Source organism: Lissotriton vulgaris, chromosome 6 (genome assembly GCF_964263255.1).
Source record: "Lissotriton vulgaris chromosome 6, aLisVul1.2, whole genome shotgun sequence".
In the NCBI taxonomy this organism is placed as follows: domain Eukaryota; kingdom Metazoa; phylum Chordata; class Amphibia; order Caudata; family Salamandridae; genus Lissotriton; species Lissotriton vulgaris.
In genome coordinates, this window is record NC_141694.1 from 1,768,764,795 (window position 1) to 1,768,787,379 (window position 22,585).

Below are 22,585 nucleotides of genomic sequence, written 5' to 3' on the forward strand. Positions count from 1 at the left end.
ATCCCTGCACCATAGTGTAGGGGGCATGCTTTCTGTCAAGTATAGGTTTTGTACTGGAAGGAGAGTGTCAAAACACACACCCTTGCACCACAGCACAAGGGTTAGTGCTCTCTGTGAAGCATAGATTTTGTACTGAGAAAGGGTCCTTGTAGTACAGAAACTATGCTTGACATGCTTGAATTGCTTTACTTTTTAAAACTCTTTTTTTAAGCTTTCTTTTCACATCGCAAAAACAGTGGCACATAAAACTGGAAGGTTCTATCACATTACATTTGCACAATAAAATTACTGATGTTGGGACATTTTAGCCATAACTAAATTTCCAAATCTTTCCCAAGAGTTCCCCATTTCCACTTTCAAGGAGTGCATACTCGCCTTTTTGCTCTTGTCCCATCCCATGTGGCCTTTTATTCGGAGGATCAGATATTTTCATTAACATCTGCCCATTCGACAAGGTCCTCCATCACTTCGTAGTCCCTTCAAGTTAGCTACGTATGCTGTTCTTCCACCAGAGCCTATTCTAATAAGTCCTTCTTCCACCACCCTAACCCTGGGCCCCAGAGGAACCAATGAAACTGTGCTTTGCGTGAATCAGAGAAAGCAGAAATGCTCCATATTTAGAAAGATATGGAGCATTTCTGCTCCCTTCTTGAAGTGGCGCACTATGAGCTGCCTAGTGCCAGTGCAGGCGCACGTACACCATAGTGAAGGATTGTTTTTGTGCAGCAAAGGACACCTTCTTGCACAAACATAATCCTTGGAGAGATAGGTCCTGACTTAGATCTTGGTGGACGGGTTCCTCCTTCACAACAGGGTCGGATATCCCCTCCGCCGAAATATAAATCCCATAGGATATAATTGGATTTGTATTTCGGCGGGTAGGACACCCATAACTGTTGTGATGGAGTAACACGTCCGCCGAGATCTAAACCAGGCCCATAGTTCTCTCTCTATATTCACTGTTTCGCTAAGACTGTTCCTAGTGCTCACTTCCGCAGCTTCCTTTTACAATGTTTATGTTTTGGCCATATACCTAACAAACAATTTTTTATAAATGTAACTACAGCCAGGCGAGATTATTCCGTTCATAGTCGTTACCATCCCAGAAGCACTCCACCCTGGGAACACCCATGTCATAAGTAGGAACTCATCCTCAGGTTCACCACATCTGCAGCACCGGTCTACACGGATAAATCAAAGCCAAATTATGGGTTATTAGTTATGTTTTATGCAATTAATAGAATTCTATTAGTTTGAAACACTAGCATTACGGAATATCATCTTAACTTGCTCACATGTGGTCTTCCACTCAGAACCTGTCAGTTCCTCCAGCAGTCTTGTGCCTTTCCCCGTGTCACCCGCATACATCCTGTACTAATTCAGCATACAATACAATAATCTGCTTCCTCCACCCCTTGAAATATAGTAATCTTAGCATGACCCCATGCTCAGTGGGGGCTTCAGGGAATGTGCTTGCAATGAAGCATGCTAAATGCCCCCTCCCCCTAGCATACTGCAGGAATTGTCCCACTCCAAACTCAAAATGCTCCAGCGCTTCTTAAAACGTAATGAGTACAAATTCATGGCTGTTATACAGCCCCCTTCCTGCCAGTTTTGAAAGACCATGTCCTATGCCTTTTTCATAAAAGACTTGACAGTCCAATTAGGAATTTCTGTAGCAAAATGGGACCTTCTTAGAAGACAAACCACAAATTTGTGCCATAATTCTGCCGCCCAGCGAACCAGGTAAGGTTCACTCTTTGGGGCGCCACGATCTATCATGAAGGACTATGGCATTGTGGGTTGCAAGCTGGTACCAGCCATAAGCGCCCAATTAGGGCCCTCCTCAAATTAATCTGCTACATGCTGTAGTTGTGCTATACAAAAATATATCTGGAAGGGCTAGTCCATAGAGATCCAACCCATAAGCAAGAGAAGTAATGTTTTCCAAGATTCTACCAAGCAACTTAATCCGTCTACCACTCTGCCCACATTAAGTGAGTAGTTGGCCTACAGAGAATGTGATACCCCCACCGCTAGGTATCTAAAGCTATTTCTTTCTCACTCCAAATTCCATACCTGCAGGTAGGTCCTCTTCACCTTACCCTAACTTGCCCAAGGGGGACAGCTGAGATTTGCTGCAATTAGTGTGCAATCGAGACACTGCTCCAAACTTCTCCATCTCCTCCAGCAGGTGCGGAAATGATCTAATTGAGCCACTTAAGTATACCATCCTAATACAGGGAGAGGATAAGTTTCATGTCACCAACCCGAATACCCAATGGGAGGACTCACTTTCGTAATCTGCATGCTAAGTGTTCCATTGCCATTATAAACAACAGTGACAACGGGCCCCCCTGTCGAGTGCCTCTTTCCAAAGTCCACAAACCAGATATTGTTGCACTGACTTTCTGCGCGAACACGAGACGCCTTACTCCTGGGGACACCCTTTCCGTCTGATCTTTAGGTGGAACGGGGTGCTGCACCAGCTGCGCTCCCTACAAGACATCTGTGGGGTCCTGGGGCTCACGGCTACAGAGGAGGACGGAGCTACACCGTCATGGAGGCGCCCAGAGAGACGGAGCCGACGGAGGTCAACGAGGAGACAGTCGCCAGCGAGTGCAGGGCGCCCTGATTCCCCTACTATCAGGGCGGACATGGCTGATGCTTTGAGGGCGGCGGCCAGGGACTTGGCCGACTCCAACGGCGTGGCCTTGACGGCCTAAATTCACTCCGGGGGGAGATGTTCTTAGCTTTCACGATGCTGGGTTTGGGGCCGGGGGTCGGGGGGAGCGGATGGAGGTGAGTGGCTGAACGTCCACTTTGCTGTTTTCTACTGACTTGCCCGTTTTGGGGCTTGACTGAGACAATGGGGTGTTTCAGTTTGTATTTGGCTAGTTGCCATGGGTGTGTTTTGGGAGGGTGTAAGGGTTGTTTTGTTGTTGGGGAGGTCCCGTCCGATGTTGTCCATGCCCACGCTTGGCCTGTCCTGGCCTTTCCCGCGCGCCTGCCCCATGCGCCCCGCCCGCTGATCCCTTGCTTGCTACATAGCGTTTCTGATCCCCGGGTGGAATGCCGTCCTTAAAGGTAGTGACCCTTAATGTTAAGGGTCTGAATAACCCCGTGAAGCGAAGGGCGATCCTATCACTGCTGGAGGGGACACAGGCGGATATATGCCTCCTGCAGGAGACTCATTTGCTGTCCCGGGACTGCCATAGGCTGCGCTCTGCCAAGTTCCCCACTCAGTTCTTCTCCTCGGCGGCGAACAAGACTGCGGGAGTAGCCATTCTTTTAGCGAGCTCCTTTAGAGGAGAGGTTCTGTACAAGTATGCTGAACAGAAGGGGAGGCTCCTTGCATATCGCATGCGCCTAGGGGGAATAGCTTTTACGGTTGGCTCAGTTTATAGCCCGAATGATCACCAGGATCGTTTCTTGGACTCAGTGTTGGTAGACGTCACTGCCTCTCCCGACCGCCATGTTATCCTGGGGGGAGACCTTAACATTGTTTTTGACTCTGCTATGGACAGGTCGGCGCAACGCTCCCCGCAGACGGGGGAACTTTCCCGCGCGGTGAAGGATCGGATTGTGGAGATGGATTTGCACGACCTCTGGCGCTCGATGCACCCCACTGATAGGGACTACTCCTACTTTTCCCATGCGCACCGCACCTACTCGCGGCTGGATTACCTCCTGGTGAGTGGGCCAATGTGCACTGCCGCCACAGCGGCGGACATTGGGGTCCTGTCTCTGTCCGACCATGCGCCAGTTTCCGGTGTTTTCAAGTGGCCGGTGGCCTCTCCCTCTCGGGGGACATGGCGTCTTCGCGATACCCTTTTACATAAAAAGTCTGTTGTGAAGCGCATAGGAGAGGTCATACAGGATTATCTGATTCATAATGGCAACTCCGACACGTCCCAAGCAACGCAGTGGGCGGCTTTGAAGGCAGTCCTCCGGGGGGAATTTATTTCCATCTCCTCAGCCGAAAATAAGGAAGGGCAACGTAAGAGGGACGAACTGACCACGCAGGTCCGGGAGCTTGAGCAGGTCCATCGCCGCACAGGGGCTCCGAGAGTTTGGAAGCAATTGAAAGCGGCGCGGAAGCTCCTGTCGGCACTGGATCTTGATAGGGCGGAGTATGCCGCTTTACGCCTGAAGCATGCCTTCTACTCAGGGGGGGACAGGTGTGGTAAGCTCCTAGCCCCCCGGCTCCGGGTCGCACAGCAGCGTAGTGTCGTGAAGGAACTGGTAGGCACGGACGGGGTTGTTGTTTCTGGTGACGCAGGGGTGGCGGAATCTTTTCGCAGCTTCTACGAAACGCTGTATGCTGGGGAGCCCTCCTCGCCGCGAGACGCCGAGGACTATTTGGAGTCAGTGGCCCTCCCGGTGCTGGATCCCGCCCAGGCGGACCATCTGGAGAGGGACATCCATGTTGAGGAAATCATCTCTGCTATAGCGCGACTGAAGCATGGTAAGGCCCCAGGCCCGGATGGCTACACATCCTTGTTTTATAAGACCTTTTGCACCGCTGTGGCCCCAATCCTGGCTCGACTGTTTAATTAATTCTCCGAGCCTGGCGCCATCCCACCGGACCTCCTGAACGCAACGGTATCGGTCATCCCGAAACCCGGGAAAGACCGGGCCTTGTGTGGTTCGTACAGGCCCATCTCGCTCTTAAATGTTGACCTCAAGTTATATACGGGGATTCTAGCGTCCAGGCTTGGTCTACACCTACCAGGACTGGTGGAGGCGGGCCAGGCGGGCTTCGTACCCGGTAGACAGACGGTTGACAACACCAAGAGGGCGACGCATGTACTAGAGAAGGCCTCGCGGATCCCGGGGGAGCGGATGCTGCAATCAGTTGATGCGGAGAAGGCCTTCGACAGAGTTCATTGGCCGTACCTCGAGCTGGTTCTCAGGAAACTGGGTATTGGTGAGAAGTTCCGCACCATGGTCTTCAACTGTTACAAACGTCCTTCGGCATCGGTGCGGGTCAATGGGTGTAGCTCCGGTAGTTTTGCCATCGAACGCGGTACGAGACAGGGTTGCCCCCTCTCGCCGCTTCTGTTTGCCCTCTACATGGAGCCGTTTGCTCAGAGGATTCGCAATAACCCGGACGCTATTGGGGTCAAGATGGGCCAATATGTCCACACGGTCAGCCTCTACGCGGATGATGTCTTGCTGACCCTAGACGAACCCAGGAGATCGCTCCCTGCTTGCGTCCAGGAACTGGACACCTTTGCGCGTGTGGCCGGCTTCAAAATGAATATGAGCAAGTCGATGGCGTTGGATGTGTCCCTGGCGGAGGATACCAGGAGGGACCTTCAGCGCCTTTTCCCCATGCAGTGGTCCTCGTCTACGGTGCCATACCTGGGGATCCTGCTGGCGCCCACACTGCCTGAGATGGTGACAGCCAATTACACTTCCCTCGGCAGGAAGATCAAGGAGGAACTTGGCCGCTGGAACAAGGGCCTTCTGTCTTGCCTGGGCCGCATAGCGGCGGTCAAGATGACGGTGCTGCCCCAGATTCTGTACCTCTTTCGCGCTCTGCCGCTCCAACCCCTTGTGGGTTGGATAAGACAAACGCAGGCTGACATCTCCCGCTTTGTTTGGCAAGGCCGCAAGCCGCGGATGAAGAGGGTCCTCTCCACGCTTGCTCCGGAGGTGGGGGGTCTTGGTATCCCGGACCTCCGTAAATATTTTCAGGCGGCGCAACTGCGATACTTGGTGGAGTGGAGCAGGTGGGAGTCCGACAAACACTGGCTTTTTCAAGACCAGGCGGTGGCGGGCCGCACCCTCCAAGAGGTTCCGTTCTTACGCCGCGCGCATCGCCCTGCTAATCTCTACGCCTCTTTTGTTACGTGGGTCCCCCTGAGGGTGTGGGATGCAGTTTGCGAGGCTCATGACCTGACCACCTTCCCCTCGCCGTTCACACCCATAGTGGGTAACCCGGACTTCTCCCCAGGGATGGAGCCGGGAGCCTTCTCCCATTGGGTGAACGCGGGCTGTAGGGCGCTCTTCCAGATCTATGGGCCGGAAGGCGTGATTCTTTTTCAACAACTTCGGCAGGAATTCGGCCTGACGGAGATGGACAGACTGCGCTATATGCAGGTCCGACACTGGGCTCTCCAACCCCAGGTGCACAACACACGTCTGCTCGCCAAATCACACCGTATGAGCGGTGGTTGGTGACTCGGACCTCGGATGCCAAGCTGATTACCGATTTGTATAAATTCCTTCAGCCCCCCACGTTCCACTATTATAACCCGGGGAGGGAGCGCTGGCACAGAGAATTGGGTAGGACACTCAGCCATAAGGTGTGGGACAAAATTGCATATCGGGCGCGGCACTCTGCATATCACACGGGACTTACGGAGACCTTTACTAAGGTGTCTACCTATTGGTACTACACCCCGGAGAGGCTGTCTGAAATGCATAGACACACTGACAAGGGGTGCTGGCGGGGATGCGGACAGGAGGGTACCCTCTCACACATTCTTTGGGCTTGCCCGGTGCTGACCGCTTATTGGAAGGAGGTTTTGGATGAGGTGGATAAGCACTTTGAGATTGAGCTGCCGCGCTTCCCAGCGTATGTTTTGTTAGGCCTTCCCAATGATCTAATGTATCCGTTGAAGTCCCGCAGGGGTAGACAGATTGCAATTGCGCTGGGCTCAGCGGTCCAGAACATTCTTGTACACTGGCGCACCACCACTGTCCCCTCCATTACGGGTTGGTTGCATAGGCTCTGGCAGGTGTTGGGAATGGAGAAGATGTCGCTTACAGTGGCTGGGGATGTAGATCAATTTGAAGAGCTATGGCAACCCTTCCTAGCACTACTGTCCACGGAATTCCGGGAGCTCACCTGCCCGAGGTACCTTCGACTTCTTAGGCTGACGCCACCGACGACCCCGGTGGATTAGACTGCACGGGGGACAGGATCTTAGGGGATGGGGTGTGGGCTGATTGGGGCGGGTTATCCTAGTACAGGGCCATTGGACGGGGGAGTTGGGGTGTTGTTTTCTTTCTCTTTCTCCTATTGGGGGTGGGGGATCAGAGGGACTGGGTTGTGCTTTGATGAGTCGCTGATGGCTATCCGCGCTCGGCTTTAGATGGGATGTTGAGGTGCACGCGAGGGTCACACAGATTGCTTATTTGCCTTACATTTGCTGTATTTTTCTTCTGGACCACCGGACTACTTTTCGCCGTCGCTCCTGAGATGCACTTCTTCCTTTATTGTACTGTATGTAACCCTAACCTCCTATTCCCCTCCCCCATGTTTTTTTTTTTTGTCTTAATAAAAATGCTTTAAACCTAAAATTCTGGCCACCCGACTAAATGGCATCTCACGGAAGACCATACACCCCACCCAGCACGGGTTTATCATGGGACGTGGTACAACCCAGCATATACGCCGGGTGATCACCCTTTTTGACGTGATGGAGATCTCGGGAGACTCTATGGCTGTCTGGTTGCTATATGCTGAAAAGGCATTCAAAACGGTCTCCTGGGATTTCCTCTGGGGAGCATTGAAATGGTTTGGGTTGGTGGAGGGCTTTATTAAACCTGTTCAAGTGCTATTATACAGATCAGGTTCTAAATCCTCATACGTAGGTATGATCTGTGACCTCAATCCACGGAGTATCCGATTTAGAGCAAGATATTGCTTAAGTGTTGCAGTATCCCACCACTTATTAAGCTCTGTTCTTTTAAGGGATTCCAGTTTCACAAACTTAGCTCTAGGACCCTCTTTATTCACATTCTGGGAGGTACCAACTGCTGTATCAATCGAACCTCCCGCAACTAGATTGCTAAATAACTCTTGTGCTTCCTTATCTCTATTCATAATTCATATTTACCCACGCGGCTAGGAGCAAAACACCATTAATAGTTGTTTTCTGTGCAGGAAGGTGTCCCTACCTGCACAAACACAATCATACCATGGTGCTAAGCAGCCATTTTAGCACTGGGTCAAGGGGAAATATGGGGTGTGCCATATTCTTGTAAATACAGCGCATCTCTGCATTTTCTAAAACAAAAATTAATAAATATGATATATTACTCCAATTTAACCCATCTTTGGGAAGGTGTTCCAGAAGAAAGGGGACAGATTTACTATTCAGACTCAAAAGTAAACCCACTTTGGGGAAGATGGTGGGCACTAAAGGGGTTACATTTGCTATTCCCACTCCAAACTAAATCATCTTGGGGAAAGTGCTGGACAGTAAAGGGATCAAATTTGCTATTACCATTTCAAACTAAACCATGTCGGGAAGGTTTTGCCCACTAAAGGGGTCACATTTGCTATTCTCGTTCCAAACTAAACCATCTTGGGGAAGGTGTTGGAAACTAAAGGGGTCATATTGACTTTTCCCACTCCAAACTAAACCATCTTGGGAGAGGTGGTTGACACTAACGAGGTCATATTTCCTATTCCTATTCTAAACTAAACCATTTTGAAAAAGGTATTGGACACTAAGTGGGTCAGGTTTACTATTCCCACTCTTATAAAAACCATCTTGGAGGAGGTGTTTGACACTAAAGGGTTGAGATTTACTATTTCCACTCCAAACTAAACCATCTTGGGGAAGAAGTTGGACATTGTAGGTGTCAGATTTACTATTCCCACTCGAATGTAAACCATCCTAAAGAAGACTTCGACACTAAAGGAGTCAGATGTACTATTACCACTCCAAACTAAACTATATTGGGGAATGTGTTGGACACTAAAGTGGCCAGATTTACTATTCCCAGTCCAGACTAAACCATCTTGGGGAAGTGCTTGCCACTAAAGAGGTCGCACATAATATTCCCTCTTCAAAAAAAAAAAAATACAAAATAAATAACACTACAAAATAATTGTACTATGCTATGTACTACAATCTATAATACACTCATAGTAAAATAAAGGTACAGCTTTATAAATGTAAAATATGTTCACAACAGTGAAACACAATCCCCAATATATTTGCAATTACTATAAGAAACAAAGAAATATTGAATACATTTTTGAAATAACATACACCCTATTTTGTAACTACTGTAGCAAAATGTGACTATACCATACTTACATTTAAAATGAATTTATACATTAAAAATGTTTTAAAAAATATTCTAATGTGAAAAACTACAAACGTTTATAATAAAAATGCTTAATATTTTACATTCAAAATATAATTATTTTTTTAGTTTGGAGATAAATAAAAATTGTAATTGTTGAATTAGGCATCAAGCTATTAAACAATACTACATTTGTACCATATAACAATAACATTTGAAATTAACACCAATAAAATGTCAAACTAAATGTTTAAAATATAATTTTACATTTAAAACTATACATTAATTTAAAAAGGCATATATATTTCCTAATGTTCCCCACCTTTACACTGAGGTGCAAATAAAAGGGGAGGGGAGGGGAGGGTCTGGATCCTATTTTATTGGTTAGAGTGTTTGTAATGAGTTGAGATCCGGAAATAGATTTATTGACATTTCATGAGCACTAACTATGAGTTCCAAGGACCTCTATGTCTCACGCACACCTTGAGTTATTGGGAAGAGATTCAAGAGCAGAATGAACATGCAAAGATTGTTCAATGAGCTGGAGAGCTTTATCACATTTGCATCAGCTGGAATGCTAGCTCGTTATGTGAGCCATCAATCAAAACTCTTCATATGTTAAATAAGCAATGATATAGAAATTGAAATCAATAATATGAAAGCTGTTTTGAACTATTTAAAGCAAGACCTAAGCAAATCTGCTTAGTGTGTTCATGCATAACTGATGCAAATTTCTAATTTGCTTACAGGTCTATGCTTCTACTGGGAAACGTAAGGAGCATATATCTATTCATTAGTATGTAAGATGCCAACAGAAGGCAAGAAGGCAGGTCAGCTGAATCACCCCAGAAACTTGCAAAGTTAAACAGTAAAAGATGTTATCATTAGATATTGTATTTCGTGCTATCATACCACAAATTGAATGCATCATGGGGATTGCATTAAATGCCTTTATCACAGTCGTGAATGGGATGGATTGGGTAAAGGGACGACGTCTCAACTCTGCTGATATTATTCTCACCAGCATTGCCATATCCAGATTCTTTATTCTGTGGATATGTTTTATGGACACCCTCTTTCGTGCCTTATTCATGGAATGCACAAGTACTCTTGAATATGGAAATGCATTGATGGCTCTTATGATGCTCTTCGACTGTTCCAGTCTTTGGTTCATAACCTGGTTCTCTGTTTTATATTGTGTGAAGATTGCCAACTACTCCCACCCACTCTTCATCCATTTGAAAATGAAAATATCCAAAATGGTACCCTGGTTTATTCTGGGATCTGTGCTGTCTTCCTCTGCCTCCAGTGTCCCTTTTGCCTGGATGTTCTACAGGATACAGGTTAACAATTCCTCTGATGACTTCCATCTAAACACCTCCATGAAACTTCCTAACATAAAGATCAGTTTTCTGAGCATCTTCCCTATGGTATGCCTGCTGTTCTTTTTGTCTATTTGCCTAATCTGCATCTCAGCTACCCTGCTGATCACATCCCTTTGCTTTCACACCACACGGATTGAACGCAGTGTAGAGTCTCTCAGGAATTCAATGGCAGGACCGGAGGCTCAGATTATGCTTTTCTTTCTCCGCTCTTTATTCTTAACAAAAACACAGCAGCCTCAGAAAAGCGCATTAGTCCTTCCATTATGTCCATTGACAGTAGATATGGAGTCCCTTCTCTCTCTTCCTCCTCTTTCTTCGCTGCTCACGCAGCCAGTTAAGTGTTTTTTTGCTTTACTCTCCCGGGTTTCTGTTAAGGCCATCGTGTTTGGGTCCGGGGGGGCTCTACTGTTGTTTATTCCTTTCAGAGCCCCGTCTGAGCCGCGGTAGCGTTTTGCTCTTCTAACGCGTCACCCACTAGAGGGCGCTTCTGCGTCTCGTTGGTCCTCGGCGCGGTTTCCCTCAGAGAGGAGCCGCACTGAGGAAATTAAACGCGACAGAGCCTTGCCTCATTGAACGCCCGGGTTACCGGGTCTGTATTGCCCCCTAAATTTATTTCAACGCCCCTGACGGGGTCTGTATTGCGGCTAGACCGCAGTGATCGCCTGCGGGCAGATATTGCACTCTTGAATGCTTTTGTGTGGTGGCGCGCCGTGAGGTGGGCAGACCCGGTCCCTTGAGGAGGGTTGGTGCGCTGTGGGGGTTGAGTGCGCCCTATATTTGCCAGTTTCTGGCTTTGAAAGAACGCTGCAGTCCTTAGGTCTGCCCATATTTGTTTGACTCCCACGCTGATTGGGCAGTACTGGGAAGGCTGTTAGGTTCATAATCCTTTGGTCATGGAACAGGGGGACTGTTTTGAAGATGATTCCCAGTCTTATTTAAATGATGAGGAGTTCTATCACGCGGTGGATAGCTCCATTTACCGCTGCGTCACCGAAGTGGTGGGTCCTATGGAGGAGCGCCTTTCAGCGCGCATTGTAGAGGAGTGTGCAAAGATTGCCCAAGCTCAAGGGGGAACACCAGTAGTCTTCCCAGGTCACTCAGATGAGGATCCCCCTGCCCCGAAGAAGCCCTGCAGGGAGGGGTTGCCAGAGGGGACTCAGGGGGTGGATAGAGGTGCCTTTGGGTGTCTACGTGACGCTTTCTTAGCAAAGGCGACTGCTTCCCCCCTGAGCAGCCCTTGGCCCCTGAGCCTTCGGTGGCTTCAGGTACGGCTCCTCCATCTCCGGGTGGAGAATCCCCGGACACAGATGAGGATGAGGAGTCAGTGCGCTCTTGGCGCCCTTCGAGCTCGGCCGCCGAGTTACCTCGGGACAGTTCAGGCATGCTGGATCCGGATGAGATCATCCATCCGATCCGCGGCCTGGGCCCCGGGGGACAAGGTGGCAAAGTTTGTGGCAAGCCGACTGCGCAAGCCTTTAGAGAAAGAGGCTAGGGGGTGTCTGCGGGGAGAGTGCCCGAGGCCCACGCTGGAAGGTAAAGTGGCCCTGACGACGGAATTAGATGCTAAGATGGCCACCTTCCTAGCGAAGTTCATGAAGGACCTGCGTAAAGGCATTGACCGCTCTTGGCGGTCATGCCGAGATAAGTTGTTAGACGCGGTCGGGCCCATTACCAAGATCTTGGATATGGCGGAGGAGGCGAAAGTGACAGGGTCCGCCATTTCCCCCGACGTCCTATCGAACTGGGCTCAAAGGGTGATTATATTTCTAGGAAACGCCAATTGCGCCCTTTCGACAGAACGCCGGAGATTCCTTCTGATCAAGCTTGACCCGAAATTGGGAGACCTGGCCTCCCCGGAGGCAGGGGCAGGGGCCCAAGGGGGCCTTTTTGGGGAGCCTTTTATAAAAGAGTTGGGAACATTTGTGTCAACCTTTACCTCCCTATATAAAGCCCAATCCAGTATTAAAAGAGTTTTCCAACAACGTTTCTCCCAAGGGGCCGGTCTTAGTAGGAGCCGCTCGACCGGCCGTGGCGGTCAAAATGCCAACAATAGAGGGCAAGGCTCCGGGCGAGGCCAGTACAACACCTCAGCCAATTTCAACAATTTTTACCCCACAAGAGGACAACGCTTTGGGGGTCGTGAATACAGAAAGAACTCTGGACCTAACACTTCCAAAGGTAAGTGTTATCCCTGCGGATCAGGTTCAGATTGGCGGTCGGCTAGCGGCCTTTCAGGGGGCATGGGCAGAGCTTACGGCAGACGCGTGGGTATTACAAACCGTCCGCGGGTTCCATATAGAGTTTTACGACCCGCCCAAGCAGGTAAGTGCCCCAAGCCCTATAGTTTTCTCAGATTCAGATGCGCAGTTGATAGACGACGAGGTCTTGGAGTTCCTTCGCAAAGGGGCCATTCGTCAATCAACTCGACATCCCTCGGGGTTCCTCAGCAATCTGTTTTTAGTGGACAAGACGGATGGAGGCAGGCGGCCGGTAATCAATCTCAAGAAATTCAACGGCTGGATGGTTTATCGGCATTTCAAGATGGAGGGGATACATCTGGAACGAGACTGGATGGTGCGGTTGGACCTCAAGGACGCGTACCTTGTGGTTCCTATTCACCCTCCTCATCGCCGTTTCCTACAGTTCGTTTGGAGGGAGTGGGTGTTCGAGTTCACCGCCCTTCCGTTCGGGCTTTCCTCAGCCCCATGGTGTTTCACAAAAGTGATGCACCCTGCGGTGGAATACCTACGGGGACAGGGTATACGGATGATTGTCTATTTGGACGACATCCTGCTGATGGTGAAATGCCCCGACAAATTGATTTCTCAACTTCAGCAGACAGTTGCCTTGTTGCAGGAGCTGGGATTTATCATCAACGGAGACAAATCGGTCCTTGTGCCGTGTCAGAGAGTGGTATTCTTGGGGTTTGTCATAGACACCGTCGAGGCATCTCTCAGTCTTCCGTCTCGGAAGATGTCCAAGATCCGACATATCTTACGACAGACAATTGCAAAGACCCAGATATCCTTACGGCAGATTGCCAGGGCTCCAGTCGTCTTCCATCCAGGCGATTTTCCCGTGGCCCCTTCATTACAGGGCGCTTCAACGCCTCAAGGCGCATCATCTTCGAAGGGGCATGTCCCACGACCAGATGGTTCCCCTCTCAGAGGAGGTGAAGGAAGAAATGTTGTGCTGGCTGGCCCACATGGACGCTTGGAACGGTCGGGTGATTTTCGGGTCAGTTCCAGATCTGGTAAGCGAGTCCGACGCCAGCAGGTCCGGTTGGGGAGCGCGCTGTGGGGATTTCTCCTGACGACCAGGCGGCACCTGGTCGTCAGAAGAACAGAAGTTGCACATCAACTGTTTGGAGCTTCTGGCGGGTTCCTTCGCAGTACGCTGCTGGACCAGAGATTCAGCGAAGTTGTGTGTACTGTTAAAGATATACAACGTCTCAGCTGTGCGATACGTCAATCACCTGGGAGGTCCACGATCCCGAGCTCTGGCAGATTTAGCTAAAGAGTTCTGGGATTACTGTCTGGCCCATCACGTGTCCGTGACGGCAGAGTACTTACCGGGCCAGGCCAATCAGGTAGCGGACTGGCACTCCAGACATCTGCGAGACTCCAGCCAGTGGATGTTGGACCTGCAGGTTTTTCAGTGGCGGAACGATCGGTGGGGTCCTTTCTCAGTGGACCTGTTTGCGTCTCGCTTAGACCATCAGCTTCCGAGGTTCTTCAGTTGGAGGCTGGATCCTTGAGCGGAAGCAACAGACGCATTCCTCTAGGATTGGAGTCGGGAGAGACCCTTTGCGCTTCCCCCCTTCTCGATGGTGATACGGACGGCGGCCCAGGTTCGCCGGCAGAATGTGGAGCTAGTGCTGGTGACGCTGCTCTGGAGATATCAAGTTTGGTTTCCAGTTCTTCTGGAACTTTCTTGGGATTCTCCAATCCTACTCCCCAGGTTTCCCCACCTAATACTCAATCCGGATCGGGAGCCGCGTCATCTCATCGTTCAGGGTTCTCTCCGCCTCATGGCATGGAGGCTTTCCGGTGACGCTGGTCGCTCCCGGGCCTTTCGAGATCAGTGGAAGGACTTTTGTCAAAGGCCTGGGCAAATAGTACGGCGAAGCGATACAAATCCGCTTGGACTAAGTGGGTACGTTAGTGTCTTCGACGGGACTTGGATCCCTTGGTCGCGGGAATCGTTCCCATTCTAAATTTGTTGGCGGAGCTGGCCACGGATGGCCTTGCGTATCGAACAATTAATGCTGTGCGATCAACGATTTCAGCGGCTCATCATCCAGTGGAAGGGTCACCGGTTGGGGAACACCCTTTTGTGTGCAGACTCTTACGAGGGACCCGGTTGTCCCTCCCCCCGGAACCTCACTATTCGGTCCTTTGGGACGTCAATGTGGTTTTGAACGTTTTTCTCTCTTGGCAACCTAATAGGTACCTGTCCTTGAAAGAACTCTCGGCCAAGTTGGCTATGCTGTTATGTCTGGTATCTTGTCGTAGAGTGTCAGATGTTCGTGCTTTAGACATCTCAGCACAGGTTTTTTCCCCAGACGGAGTTACTTTTACAGAAGGGCGTCGCACAAAATCCGCATCAAGAACAATTTTGTATCCGGCTTTTGTGGATGTCCCAGACTTGTGTGTTGTTCAATGCCTGAAAGCTTATGAAGATATGACTCTAGATATTCGTCCTCCGGGCGAACGACAATTGTTAATTGCCTTGCGAAAACCACACAATGCAGTCTCTTCCCCCACCATAGCCAGGTGGGTGCGCTGGGTCATGCAAGAGGCAGGTATTGATACCAAGAGTTTTGGAGCTCACTCTGCCAGTGGGGCCATGGCCTCTAAGGCATTCTCTGTAGGAGCTCGTTTGGAGGATCTGATGCGGGCCGTAGACTGGTCCTCAGATTCCACGTTTAAGAGGTTTTACTTTAAACCAGTAGTAGATATTGCTCATTTGTAAGCTTTGAACTAGCATAATCTGAGCCTCCGGTCCTGCCATAGAATCGAAATTTGCCTAGCTTATGTAACGGTAAGTTTCAATTCTATTAAGGACACGGAGGCGAGGATTATCCCACCCAGGACGTCTTCGAGCGACATCCCACCCGTATGTCAGTAAGTAATCAGGTTTTCATCTATTCTATATTCTATGTTCAGTGCTAAGTATTGTGATTGCATAATCGTGGCTGTAAGTCTGCAGTTGATTTTCTTTACTACGCTTACGCTGTCGTGTTTTTCTGCCAGGGAATAATGGTGCCAAACAGGACCAATGAGATGGGAGCGTAATTCGCGCGAAGAAAGAGGAGGAAGAGAGAGAAGGGACTCCCTATCTACTGTCAATGGACATAATGGAAGGACTAATGTTGTGGATTGCTACAAAGGAGTAATGGGAGTTGTAGTTCCAAAGACTTTTTTATAACGTTTTATGTGAAATGCTTTACTATATGTTCGGATGTACAAGCATTTTTTGGTTGGACGCTTTTCTGAAGCTGCTGTGTTTTTGTTAAGAATAAAGAGCGGAGAAAGAAAAGCATAATCCTCGCCTCCTTGTCCTTAATAGAATTGAAACTTACCGTTACATATGCTAGGGAAATTTCGATTCATCTCTCGATGCACATTACCAGGATTTTAGATTTATGGTATTTTTCACTACAGGCTTTATTTATTATGTTGTTATATCCCTTCTTATTACACCAGGTATATTATCATATGACGGCCTTGACTTTTATATTTTGAATGTTTTGTACCATGCCTTTTAATTTGTCCATGCTGTTATCATTATACAGGGAAACTCGAAGCTCAGTCGTGCCTTATTAAAGCTTCTCCAGGGAAAAATATGCTCTTGAATTAAAAGGATTTTAAAAATAGGCACCAATTAAAACAGGGACATGAACACATCATCAAATTATTTCATAAGACAGCTGTGAAAAACAATTTGTTCTGATTTAATAAACTTCTCTTCTTTGACTTGGATCCATTGTGGATTCTCTGGTTGCTTCTACAACTGGCTTCAAATCCTGGGACATTAATTTTACACCTCCTACAGAGAAGGGTATTCAGCTCCTCAGATGCCCTGCCAGTCCAAGTTGTGAATGAGGTGTTCTCCATGAGAAATGCTTTATTTACATACACTGCATTGGGATGGTGATGACAGCAGATCATAACATGAAAGCTATATGAGGAACATTATTTCAGCAGTCCTTTGTCCTAGGGCAGAAATCAACCTAAGGAACACCAGCAGTCAAAAGTCACTGACGTCTTCTTAGCTCAAGTATGGAAGTCAGTGCAAAGAATGGACAGATTGAGCAATGCAGACTCATGCTCAGTTTCTGTTCCTAGGATAGGAATCAGCTCACTGAGGAAAAACAGATCAAAAAAAGGAGACTCAATCTCAAATTTAATTGCTTGTGCAGATTTCACTCAGTCACTTTTATGGCCATGCTGCGTCAAAACACTGCGCCTGCATGAAGCAGGCGTAAGGATTGACGCAGCATGTTCGGCATAGGGGCCCCCCGAGCAGTGCTGCAGTTGCGTCGCGCTTGCGACACAACTCCAGCACTGCGTCAACTTTCCGACATCAGATGCGTCACGCATCTGTCGATTCTTGCGCCATGTTGCGCTGCATTATAAATGCGGCGCATCCATGGTGGAGCAAGAGGTGTCTGCCGTGACGCACAATAACTGGCGCATCCCTGCTGATATGCAGGGATCCGCCAGTTATTATAAATCTGCCCCTATATGAGGAACATTATTTCAGCAGTCCTTTGTTCTAGGGCAGAAATCAGCCTACGAATGACCAGCAGTCAAAAGGCACTGACGTCTTCTTAGCTCGAGTATGGAAGTCAGTGTGGGAACGGACAGATTGAGCAATGCAGACTCAGTCAGAGTTTCTGTTCCTAGGATAGGAATCAGCCTCAAAATGAAAGACATATCAAGAAAAGGAGGCTCAATCTCATAGTTCATTCCTTGGGCAGATGCCAGCTCTGGGAATAAACTGTAATCTAAAAACACTGATTCATTCTCCAACTCAACTCAAGGTGCTGGGACAGAAATGAGTGTAAGGAATTGCCAGAGATTATCAAGATTTGACTCTGTTATGACTCTTGATTTTAAGAAGGAAATCAACCAAGGGAATGAAAGGAGATCAAGAAATGCTGATTCCTGAACAGCCCCTCTCCTGGATGTTGAAGTGCTGACACACCTCACACTCATGACAACAGGACTGAAATTAATGCTGAAAATTAACAGAATGAATAAACCGAGATCAAGAAACTTGGTAAACTGAAAGGTGTCACGTGATTAAACTGTTAAATAACACTACCACGCCCTAGAAAGAGTTTTTTGTTTTTTTTACTTCTAAGTTGTTTAAGTCTGGCACCTCAGATGACTGGACTCATTTATGTTGGAAATATCAATATCAACTATAACCCCCATAGCTGGTAAGAATAAATGCATCTCTAGATGACTTCGCCTGTTTGTCAATAGCTTGGTTAGTGGTTTGGATAAGGGGGACTAGTTCACTGCTCATGTGCTGGGTGGCAGGCATTTCTTAGGTGCTGGGTATGGAATCATTGCTAGGTGTGTTTTGAACTGTGGAAGGAGAGAGGCATCTACTTTGTTTTGGTGCAACGCGGCGCAGCAGCCAAAGTTCCTTCACTGCGCTGCACTGCGTCAAAGGAGGAGAGAAAAATAGCGCCATACCTACTAAGAAGTGGGTCTGTTTTTCTCTCCTAGTAAGGATTATATTTCCGCTTAGCCTCTATTTCTTCCCACTTTGAATGAATCAGACAAATCACTGACCCCCTATACACCTACATGAAAGTTTTCATTTTTCATTTTTTTAATAGTATTTTAATCAAATTTCCATTTAAAGTGCACCGTGTGATCACATGACATTGATAACTCCATTGTATAAAGTGAATGATTGAATACCAGTTAAGCGGGAATATAATTATAACTAGTTGCTATGTTTTCTCCCCCGATTCCCAAACCTAAATAAGTGTATGGGGATTCCCTTTTGCTGTTTAGGTCTGTTTTTTTCACCACCAGCATTGCCATAGTTTAGGTTTCCATGTGCCTATGAACACAGCCTTGCACCATAGTGCAAGGGTGCATGCTTTCTATCAAGTATAGGTTTTTTACTGGAAGGAAATGTCAAAACACACACCCTTGCGCCACAGCAAAAGAGTTGGTGCTCTCTGTGAAGCATAGATTTTGTACTGGGAAAGGGCCCTTGTAATACAGAAACTATGCTTGACATGCTTGAATTGCTATACTTTTAAAAAAACCTTTTTGTTAATCTTTTTTCACATCACAAAAACAGTGGCACATCAAACTGGAAGGTTCTAGAACAATACAATTGCACATTAAAATTACTGATGTTGGGACATCTTAGCCATGACTATATTTCCACACCTTTCTCAAGAGTTCCCCATCTCCACTTTCAAGTAGTGCATACTCCACCTGTTGCTCTTGCTCCATCCCATGTGGCCTTTCATTTGGAGGATCAGATATTTTTATTAACATCTGCCCATTCGGCAAGGTCCTCTGTCACTGCGTAGTCCCTTCAAGTTAGCTACGTATGCTGTTCTTCCACCAGAGCCTACTCTAATAAGTCCTTCTTCCACCACCCTAACCATGGGCCCCAGAGGAACCAATGAAACTGTGCTTTGTGTGAATCGAAGAAGGCAGAAATGCTCCATATTTAGAAAGATATGGAGCATTTCTCCTCCCTCCTTGAAGTGGCGCACTATGAGCTGCCTAGTGCCAGTGCACCATTGTGAGGGATTGTTTTTGTGCAACAAAGGACACCATATTGCACAAACACAATCCTTAGAGAGATATGGCCTGCTTAGATCTTGGTAGATGGGTTCTTCCCTCACAACAGGGACAGATATCCCGTCCGCCGAAATATAAATCCCATAAGATATATTTGGATTTGGATTTCAGTGGATGGGATATCCATAACTGTTGTGATGGAGTAACCTGTCCACCAAGATCTAAACCAGGCCCATAGTTCTCTCTCACAATTTACTGTTTTGCTAAGACTGTTCCTAGTGCTCACCTCCGGAGCCTCCTTTTACAATGTTTATGTTTTGGCTATATACCTAACTAACATTTTTTATAAACTTAACTACAATCAGGCCCCGTTATTCTGTTCATATTTGTTACCATCCTAGAAGCACTCCACCCTGGGAACACCCATGTCATAAGCAGGAACTCGTCCTCAGGCTCACCACATCTGCAGCACCAGTCTACACAGACAAATCAAAGCCAATTTATGGGGTATTAGGTACGTTTTATGCAATTAATGGAATTTTATTAGTGTGAAACTAGCATTACGGGATATCATCTTAACTTGCTCACATGTGGTCTTCCACTCAGAACCTGTCAGTTCCTCCAGCGGTTTTGTGCCTTTCACGTGTCATCCCGCATCATCCTGTACTAATGCAGCATACAACACAATAATCTGCTTCCTCCACCCCTCCAAATATAGTAATCTTAGCATGATCCCATGCTCAGTGGGGGCTTCAGGGATTGTGTTTGCAATGAAGCATGCTATATGCCCCCTCCCCCAGCATACTGTAGGAACTGTCCCACTCCCAACTCAAAATGCTCCTGCGCTTCTAAAAATATAATAAGAACAAATTCCCGGCTGTTGTACAGCCCCCTTCCTGCCAGTTTCGAAAGAAAATGTCCTTTGCCTTTTTCCTAAAAGACTTGGCAGACCAATTAGGAATTTCAGAGGAAAAATGGGACCTCCTTAGAAGGCAAACCACAAATTTGTGCCACAATTCTGCCGCCCAGCGAACCAGGTAAGGTTCACTCTTTGGGACGCCATGATCCATTATGAAGATCTATGGCATTGTGGGTTGCAAGCATGTACCAGACATAAGCACCCAATTAGGGTCCTCCTCAAATCAATCCACTACATGCTGTGGTTGTGCTGCAGCATTATTCAAAAATATATCTGGAAGGTCTAGTCCATAGAGATCCAACCCATAAGCAAGAGAAGTAATATTTTCCAAGATTCTACCAAGCAACTTAATCTGTCTACCACTCTGCCCACATCAAGTGAGTATTTGGCCCACAGGGAATGTGATATCCCCACCATTAGGTATCTAAAGATATTTTTACTCACTCCAATTCCATACCTGCAGGGAGGTCCTCTTCACCTTACCCCAACTTGCCCAAGGGGAACAGCTGAGATTTGCTGCAATTAGTGTGCAATCCAGACACTGCTCCAAACTTCTCCAGCAGGTGCGGAAATGATCTCATTGAGCCACTTAAGTATACCATCCTAATACAGGGAGAGGATAAGTGTCATCTCACCAACCCGAATATCCAATGTGAGGACTCACTTTCGTAATCTGAATGCTAAATGTCCCATTGCCATTGTAAACAACGGTGACAACGGGCCCCCCTGTCGAGTTCCTCTTTCCAAAGTCCACAAACCAGATATTGTTCCTCCTCTACCTACTCTAGCCTTCATTAGCATATATATAACAGTTTAATCCAACTTATATAAGTAGGGCCATAGCCCATACACCCCAATACAGCCCACAGAAATTGCATGTTCACCGTGTCAAAAGCACGTTGCAGGTGCAGGGATGCTAATGCATACTCTTCAGCAGACATCTGCAGCGCCTGCTTAACATGTGTAAGTCTCCTACTAATAAATCCAGTGCTCCTATTCTGAATGATTCCTGTCGTATCATAATCAATCAAGGAGCCGATAACTCCAATAGTCTATTTGATCCACAATTTGACGTTGGTGTTAAGCACCAACAGAGGCCTTTTGCTAGCAACCTCAAGGTCCTTTCCCTTCTTGGATATCAGCACTATCGTGCCTCCCTTTCTGTGAGTGAGGAAGTTACCCTCATTTGCGAGCATCCAAAAACACCTCCAGCAGCTTTTCTAACAGGAGCAAGGGCATCATTCTGTGGGGATATCATCATCTCCTGGTACTTCACCTTTTTTCATACCTCTTTTGTTCTTTCAATCCAATAGGGGCTTCCAGGAGCAGGTGGTGCTCAACTGTCAAGCATGGGAGGCCCGCTTCTTGAAGTACCTCATGATATCATCTGGGGTACAGTCAGGACTACTACACTCCTCATGGATACGATCCTTTGCAACTATATCCACACCCCTTTACTTCTGAACATTAGTATGTGTTTGTGGTCTCTCTCTCTTTTCAAGACCCTGTCTAACATTTGCCCTAACTTATGCCCTTCCCAGAATAGTTTCTGTTTATATTTTTGTATTTCTGTACTTTTCTAACCTTCTCCAAGTGTCTTTTATCTGTCTCATCATAGTAAGCCACTGCCGGGAAGCCCTAGGATCTGTTGTCATCAGGTAATTCTGTTGTGCCTACGTCCTTTCTAAGTCCAACAGAGAATATTCCAATTGTTACTTAATTCCAAATATCTGGGCCATATACTCCCCTCTAGGAGCAACTTTGTAGGCTTACCAATCTGTGGCTCTACTCTTGGGTGGATTTGTATTTATGTGCAAAAATCAAAATGGTATACTCCTTCAGATATCCTACAAAGGTCCCATCCGTCAATACATTGGTGTGCATTTACCATAAAGGTATGAATGATGTAGCACACCTAGGCAACAGCTAAAGGATTAAAGGTGTGTGATTGGATAAAAACCTATTTAAAAAGGACAGTTTATCAAACATTGGAAGATGTTCTCTACATCCCAGCATATAGTGCAATCTACTATGCCCCCGTTCACACACAAATAATATGAATAAACCTTATCACATGGTTGGTAAAGTCGCCAACTGTCCACCAGGTTAAAATCGGTGATTGTTTCATTTAGAGTTGTCTCCATACCAGGTTTCATACCAGACGTGGGAAGGAGTTTGTACACTCTTCAATCCAGGACACAATTAAAGTCACCTGCCTATATTATTGTTTAAATCATGTATGGGACTGTTATTCCACTGCAGTAGAGTGGCTATCAAACATTAGGATTTTTTGCAGCCCAAACTCCATAATGATTCAATCTTTGTCTCTCTAATTAAGCATTTAGATGGCGAAGGCCTCATCGGCAGCCTGCCCATAAGTGCTCTATGTGCTCTTTCTACCACAAACAGCTCTGACAACCTCTGTGACCTCATCTCCC